Below are 7500 nucleotides of genomic sequence, written 5' to 3' on the forward strand. Positions count from 1 at the left end.
ATACCGTGCATGTATGAAACTGTATGTGTGGAGCGATGGCCTAGAGGTAACGCGTCCGCCAAGGATTGTAGCGAGAGAATCTGAGCGCGCTGCTTCGAATCATGGCTCCACCGCCGATATTTCCCCCCCCCCCCTCCGCTAGACCTTGAGTGGTGGTCTGGACGCTAGTCATTCGGATGAGACGATAAACCGAGGTCCCGTGTGCAGCATGCACTTAGCGCACGTTAAAGAACCCACGGCAACTGCACTGCACCGCAATAAATTAGAATACAGTATAGTGTGGTGTAGTGCAGTACAGTGCGGTGCACACTCCACTCCACTCCACTATCACTATCATATCAAACCATACCCACACAATTTACCCAGTACAAACACCGACACAAACACCAGTACAAACACCGACACAAACACCAGTACAAACACCGACACAAACACCAGTACAAACACCGAAATAAATACCAAACTCCACCATCAGAGCAGACCGCAGCACTACAAACAAACAAACAAACAACCAGCAGCAAATAGTTCCTAACACACTGTGAAACTGACACACTGTGAAACTAACACACTGTGAAACTAACACACTGTGAAACAGTAGCCTTGCGGTCAGGCGCTCTGGAAAAAAAGAAAGAAAGAAAAGAGAAAAGGTGGAAAGCTGAAATGCAGAATGAATCCGGTAGGGAAGAGAGAGAGAGAGACAGAGAGAGAGAACTCAGAACGTTTTTATTCCAGGATTAAGATTTTAGGCAATGCCTATTCTTCCAATCTGTCCATGCTAATCTACATCTGTTACAAATAGCACACACATAAATGAAAGGAAAAGGTATTCATGCAGAAGTACATACATAATGAAGAACCCCCCCCCCCCCACACACACACACACACCCACACATGCATACACACACGCGCGCGCGCGAACTGACAGCCCCCTCCCCCCGCCCCCCCCCCCCCCCCCCTCCGCTCCCCCATACACACACACACACACACACACACACATTGACAGATGGATAGGACATTGAGTCACAGAGAGAGAGAGAGAGAGAGAGAGAGAGAGAGAGAGAGAATGTCATCAGTATACAAGTTCCAGAAACATCCGGGTGTTCAAAAGGTACAGTATTGTTACTGCCTCTGAAAAATCTACGTATGACAAGTGCAACATACTACAGTGACTACCACCATCACTACGGATATTACTTGTACAGCGAGAGACAGAGACAGAGAGAGAGACGGAGAGAGAGAGAGAGAGAGAGAGAGAAAAGCATAGTGGAAGTTGCGCTCCAAACTGCTACCCACCCCCGCTGAACGAAGACAGCAGTAGGCACAGCGTTTCTGCTGCTTGAACGCAGCCCATACTGGCTTCGATCAAACTGGTTTCAGGTTACGGCGATGTGATGTGTTGTTGTTTGCCATTGCACTCTAGAGGTCTTCCTCGTCAGGGCGTTGTCACTTTCTCAGCTGATTTCAAACAAAAGAAAGAAAGGATGAAGGAAAGCCTGTGGCAATTGATTTTTGCATATCTGTGTGGGGTGAGGGTGGGGGGTGGGGTTAGATATATATATATATATATATATATATATATATATATATATATATATATGTGTGTGTGTGTGTGTGTGTGTAGGTTCGTATGTGTGTGTTGTGTATGTGTAGGTTCGTATATGTATATGTATATATATGTATAGATATAGATATATAGATATATATATATGTGTGTGTGTGTGTGTATCTGTGTGTATGTGTTTCTGTGTGTGTGATTATCTCTGTGTGTGTGTGTGTGTTTATCTCTGTGTGTGTGTGTGTGTGTGTGTGTTTTGTAGGTGTAGGTATGTTTGTATGTGTGGGCTTGTGTGTGTGTGTGTACTTAGGTGTGTGTCTGTGTCTGTGTGCGTGTATCATGTGTGTATGTGCGTGCGTGCGTGCGTGTTGTGTGTACGTGTGCGTGGGGTGGGGGTGGGGTGTCCATTAAGGGTACACCAATTCCACAGACCTAGGAATAGTTTGAACACAAAGTAGCAAACTTCGCTCTGCTAAAGATAGCTCATGCAAACCACAACCCAGGATGTCAGAAAATCCTGTCTTGGCTTTCAAGTTCGTGTGTTTTGTGTGACTTTTTATGCTTTTTATTCTTTCTTCTTCTTTTTTTTTCTTAATATATGTTTTTTTTAAGCGAAATTGTAAATGTTTTCAAACGCATACACAGAGACACTAATAGCAGGGCTGCATGCCACTGCAAAAGTTTTGACTGACAGGGATAATTCACCACATCGCCGGCAACTTCAAAATTGCTCATAAACGTGACGCAAAATAACCAAAGAAAGTTCCAGTTAAAAGGTGAAAGGCTCCATAGCTGTTGCTTCTTCTTCTTCTTCTTCTCTTCTTCTCCTCCTTCTCCTTCATTTTCTTCTTCTTCTCCTCCTTCTTCTCTTTCTTCTTCTCTTCTTCTTCTCCTCCTCCTTCCTTCTTCTCTTTCTTCTTCTCCTCCTTCTTCTCTTTCTTCTTCTCTTTCTTCTTCTCCTCCTTCTTCTCTTTCTTCTTCTCCTCCTTCTTCTCTTTCTTCTTCTCCGTCTTCTTCATTCTCTTCTTCTTCTCCTCCTTCTTCTCCTTTTCTTCTCCTTCTTCATCATCATCTTCTTCTCCTCCGCCTTCTTCATTTTCTTCTTCTTCTTCCCCTTCTTCTTCTCTTCCTTCTTTTCTTCTCCTCCTTCTTCTTCTCCTTCTCTTTCTTCTCCTCCTCCTTCTTCATTTTCTTCTTCTTCTTCCCCTTTTTTCTCCTCCTCCTTCTTCTCTTCTTCTCCTCCTTCTTCTCCTTCATTTTCCCCTTCTTCTTCTTCTTCTTTTTCATCATCATCTTTTTTTTCTTCTTCTTCTTCTCCTTCTCCTCCTTCTTCTCCTTTTCGCCCATCGAGGCAGTGGATCCAAATCAAGCGTGTCAAAGGCTGGGCATGTAGTGAGGAAGGCGGGGACCAATCCTCTCACTGCATGGTTTCAACCCACCCCCCTCCCCCCCCACCTCCTCCCCCCCCTCCCCATCTCTTCCCCGCCCCCCCCCCCCCCCAGGCCCCTCTCCCTCCCCCCACCCCCAGCCGAAGTCAGGTAGCCATTCACAGGTGGTTGGAGTGAGGAAAAAATCGAAGTAAAGTTCTTTTCCCAAAGACACAACACTGTGCTGAAACCGGGGCCTCGAACCCTGATCACTGGTGAACACTGGACCAGAATTGTAGTAAGCTGCCACAGGTAATGGATAACATAATTATATTAATCCTTTAATAACACTTTATAAATAAAAAAAAAGAACAACAACAACAAAAACAACAACTCCAACAAAACAAAAAAAAACTGGTGCTCCTTGAAGCTATGTCAACATGAATACATGCCATGATGTGACATTTGGTATCTTGTTTATTATGTTCTTTATTATTTGTTATTGTTCTTCATCTTATTATTACTATAAAAAGTATTATCATATTGAAAAATAACCCTTGTATCTCAACAAATTAATGATTTTTTTTTTTTTTTGATGATCATTGATGGACCAAATGTTTTGCTATGTGAATGTTGAATCACACTGATGTCGTAAAATGTCAAATATAACCTTGTGTACAAGGGGGGGGGGAAAAAGAAAAAAGAATTGTAGTGGAACGTATGATAGTCAGTCGTGTCCGACTCGGACCACCAGAACAGCAGAGGAGGCAGCTGTTGTCCCCTGACTGTCTGGGCTAGAATTTGATTACAGTGGAGAGTGCCTCGCCCAAGTTACATCCCCAATCTTTCGGCCAAGAGGGTTTTAGGACGGTCAGGCGTTGGAGTGGTTCCCCAAAGGGCCAACTAGCCCCCCAAGGCTACAGCACTAAGAGCCACTGCAGTCTTACCTCCTAGTTTGAGAGTCGTAGCGCTTCAAAAAAAATAAAAAAGACTAATCTGTAAATGAATTCGCCATTGTAATGGAGAAACCATTGATCATACAGCTCTCACTTTGCTGTTGGCTCAAATGTACGTAAGCTTGTGTCAACCTGTGATATAAGTTAAGCGGTAGGCCTAGGTAGTGGAGTGGAATAGTTTCAGTTTCAGTAGCTCAAGGAGGCGTCGCTGCGTTCGGACAAAACCATATACGCTACACGGAGTGGAATAACCTACGACAAAACAATTAATTGGGTGCGCATGTTACCTAGTTAAATGCTGACATCAACTTCACCACTCTTGGTTTCTCTTCATTCAGTTTCAATTTTGAATGGTTTAAGACGCTTATCTGCCGATAGAGACGATAAACCGAGGTCCCGTGTGCAGCACGCACTTGACGCACTGAAAAAAAAAAGAACCCATGGCAACAAAAATGTTGAACTCTGGCAAAATCATCTGTCTAGCAAACGTGGTGTGGGGTATGATTATCATGGATTCGTCGGAACGCAGTGACGCCTCCTTGACATACTGAAATACTGAAACTGAATCACAGCTCGCGCCATACTAACAGTTATTTATAACCCACTACACAGCACAGTCCGAGTCCCAACCAACCCATTACCCTGCGGTGGTGATGTCGATTTCTCACCGCGTTGTCAATTGCCTGGCCCGGTGCGCGCGCCGCACGTCCTTCTTGCACGTGACAGCTACACGGTGACATGTTGTGGGCTGAGGGTAATTGACATGGCTTGGGCTCCATAGGAGGCAGGAGACATCAGCTGTTGCCGATTTCCCCTGACCCGTCTGTCTCTCTCTGTTGGGCGCAATCACGCACGCACGCACACGCACACACACACACCACACACACCACACACACCACACACACACACACACACACACACACATTCTCTCTCTCTCTCTCTCTCTCTCTCTCTCTCTTACTTTTAGGATTCCTGTTACCTAGTTCGAATGCAATGCTGGAAAGAACGATACCATAGTATAATTTTTGTTACAGGTAAAATTGCATTGATTTTCTTCTTCTTCTTTCTTTTTTTCTCTTTTTTAAAAACTTATTAATTGATGTTAAAATTTACGGTATTTACAGGAGACTGATTGCAATTAGTCACTTCTTTGAACTTGTACCCTAACTTCATACAGTACACGCACACACGCGTACGCTTGCACGTGCCCCCACCACCTTCCCCCCCCCCCCCCCCCCCTCCCCACACACACACAAACATTATGCTCAACATACTGAGGTGACTTATAGGTGAGCACAGTTGGGTGTTTTCGTGGGCAAGAGAATTGTTACGACCGTTTATGTTGTTTTCATTATCATATTTCCAGTGGTCAGTGTTCCTGCGGCTTGCACGCACGCACGCGCACACACAAACAAACCCGCGCGCGCGCGAACACACACACACACACACACACACACACACAGGCACGCGATACAGATAGATAGATAGATACAGATAGATAGATATACCACGACAGGATCGAACGCGAAGCGCGCGTGCGTGCGTTTACTTTGCTGTCGTCTCCTACGACACCACGTGCAGAACAGGAAGTGATGCAAAGAGGAGGGGCGGGGGGGAAGGGAGGATTAAAAAAAAAAAAAAGGGAGGGGGTGAGGGGCTCTGCCACTCCCACCCCCATCATCCCTGCGGCCCTCGACCACGTGGTCTCGTTTCTTTTCCCGTGAATCTCTCTCTCGCGAGCGCGCGCGCGCCTGCGTGTGTGTGTGTGTGTATGCGTGTGTGTGTGGGAGAGAGCGTCGTTGTCATTTGCGTCTCCACTAAACCAGGCGAGCGACACACACTCGCGCGAAAGTTCTCTCGGAGAGGAGAGATTTACTGTAGCTTACGACTTGACTGGGCTGAGGAGTTTTTGTTGGCGAGGCTTGTTTGAAGTGTGTAACAGTTAGTGTCTTAATATAGGGGCACAAGTCTTTTGTGTGGTTTTATTTGTGAAACACTCACTCTGCTAAAAACAACAACAACAACAAACGTACGAGAGAGAAAAAAAAGTATGAGAATCGTTGGAGTCGGATCATTGAAGAATATGAGATAATTTTGTTTCTCGTTTGTTGCTGCTGCTGCTTCTTGTTTTTGTTTTTGTGCCGAGTAAGGCTGGTGGTCGGTGGTCAAAAGAGAAGAAAAGAAACAAACAACAACAGCAACAACAGCAAACAGGTCGAGTGGAACAAGTTTTCGACGGGTTCTGGATTTTACTTAACTCTACGACAGGTGCGCTGGAAAGTTCGTTTTTATTAAAATCAGGTAAGCAATGCATTTTTAAGGAAATATAAATCTTTTTTTTTTTAAAGTACATTTCGGTGTGGAGTGATTCGGAGAACCTTTGTCGAATGCTTTTGGGGTAATGTTTTAGGTTTTTTTTTCTTTCTTTATGAATTGTTTATATGTATGATAGTTTGTCGTACCGCATGCATCGTGTTCGACTATGACCACCAGAACAGCAGAGGAGGTAACTGCTGTCAGAACTATCTGGGCTAGAATTTGATTATAGTGGAGAGTGTCTTGCCCCAAGTTACATCCCCACTCTCTCGGCCAAGAGGGGTTTTGGACTGTCGGCGTTGGGGTGGTAAAGGACAACTAGCCCCGTAAGGCTGCAGCACTAAGAGCCAGTGCGATTTTGCCTCCGAGTTTGAGAGTCCGAGTCCTTCACGCATTGTAATGAAGAAACCATTGATAAACAGCTCTCTCTTTGCTGTTGGCCCAACTGTAAACTTATGTCAATCTGTGATGTTATAAGCTGAGTGTTGGGATACATCTCTTTGAGTTCCAGTTTCAGTTTCAGTAGCTCAAGGAGGCGTCACTGCGTTCGGTCAAATCCATATACGCTACATCACATCTGCCAAGCAGATGCCTGACCAGCAGCGTAACCCAACGCGCTTAGTCAGGCCTTGAGAAGAAAAAAATGGTGAATAAATAATAGATAAGCGTACATAAATAAATACATAAATAATTAAATAAATATAATATAAAAAGGTAGTGGTAATAATAATAATATAATTAATTAATTAATTAATAAGACAACAATGATGGTAAATAAGCAAATAAATGTAAAACATGAAGACACATTCACACATACACCCACACATACATAACAGATATGCACCAAAAAGAGAATTATGATGCAGTGAAAATAGAATCGCCGTGGCAGAATCGGTTTGGCGGTGATTAGGACCTGTGATCCAGTGTTCACCAGTGATCAGGGTTCGAAACCCCCGTTTCGGCATGGTGTTGTGTCCATGGAAACGGTACTTTACGCCGACGGATCTTCCTCAGTCACGTCCATTCACACAGGTAGTGGATTAGTCCGTACGTTTTCATTGCCTTCTTGAAACGGAAACTGAATTGATAGAAATTAGAGTGGTGAAGCTGATATCAGCATAACATGCGCAGCAAATTGTTTTTGGTGGTGTTTTGTTGGTTTCATTTTACTGCAGTTTTCACGTCAGCGTGACTCGACTTGGTTGATTATTGATTTATTGAGAGGAAGCGCCGTAACAGAAATCGGTTAGACAGTCAGTTGGACTTGTGACCCAGTGGTCACCAGTGGTGTAGGGTTCGAGGCCTC

At 44.5% G+C, this 7500-nt stretch overlaps 1 long non-coding RNA gene across 1 annotated transcript in view; it reads left to right on the forward strand.

The window, feature by feature from the left end:
- Nucleotides 1–5749: 5749 nt before the first annotated feature.
- Nucleotides 5750–7500, forward strand: part of LOC143292135 (uncharacterized) — a 147063-nt gene continuing 145312 nt past the window's right edge. Inside the window, exon 1 of the long non-coding RNA XR_013056624.1 lies at nucleotides 5750–6179. This is a non-coding gene — a long non-coding RNA (uncharacterized LOC143292135). The remainder of the gene's footprint in view (nucleotides 6180–7500) is intronic.

The sequence above is a fragment of the Babylonia areolata genome, chromosome 18 (assembly GCF_041734735.1).
Source record: "Babylonia areolata isolate BAREFJ2019XMU chromosome 18, ASM4173473v1, whole genome shotgun sequence".
In the NCBI taxonomy this organism is placed as follows: domain Eukaryota; kingdom Metazoa; phylum Mollusca; class Gastropoda; order Neogastropoda; family Buccinidae; genus Babylonia; species Babylonia areolata.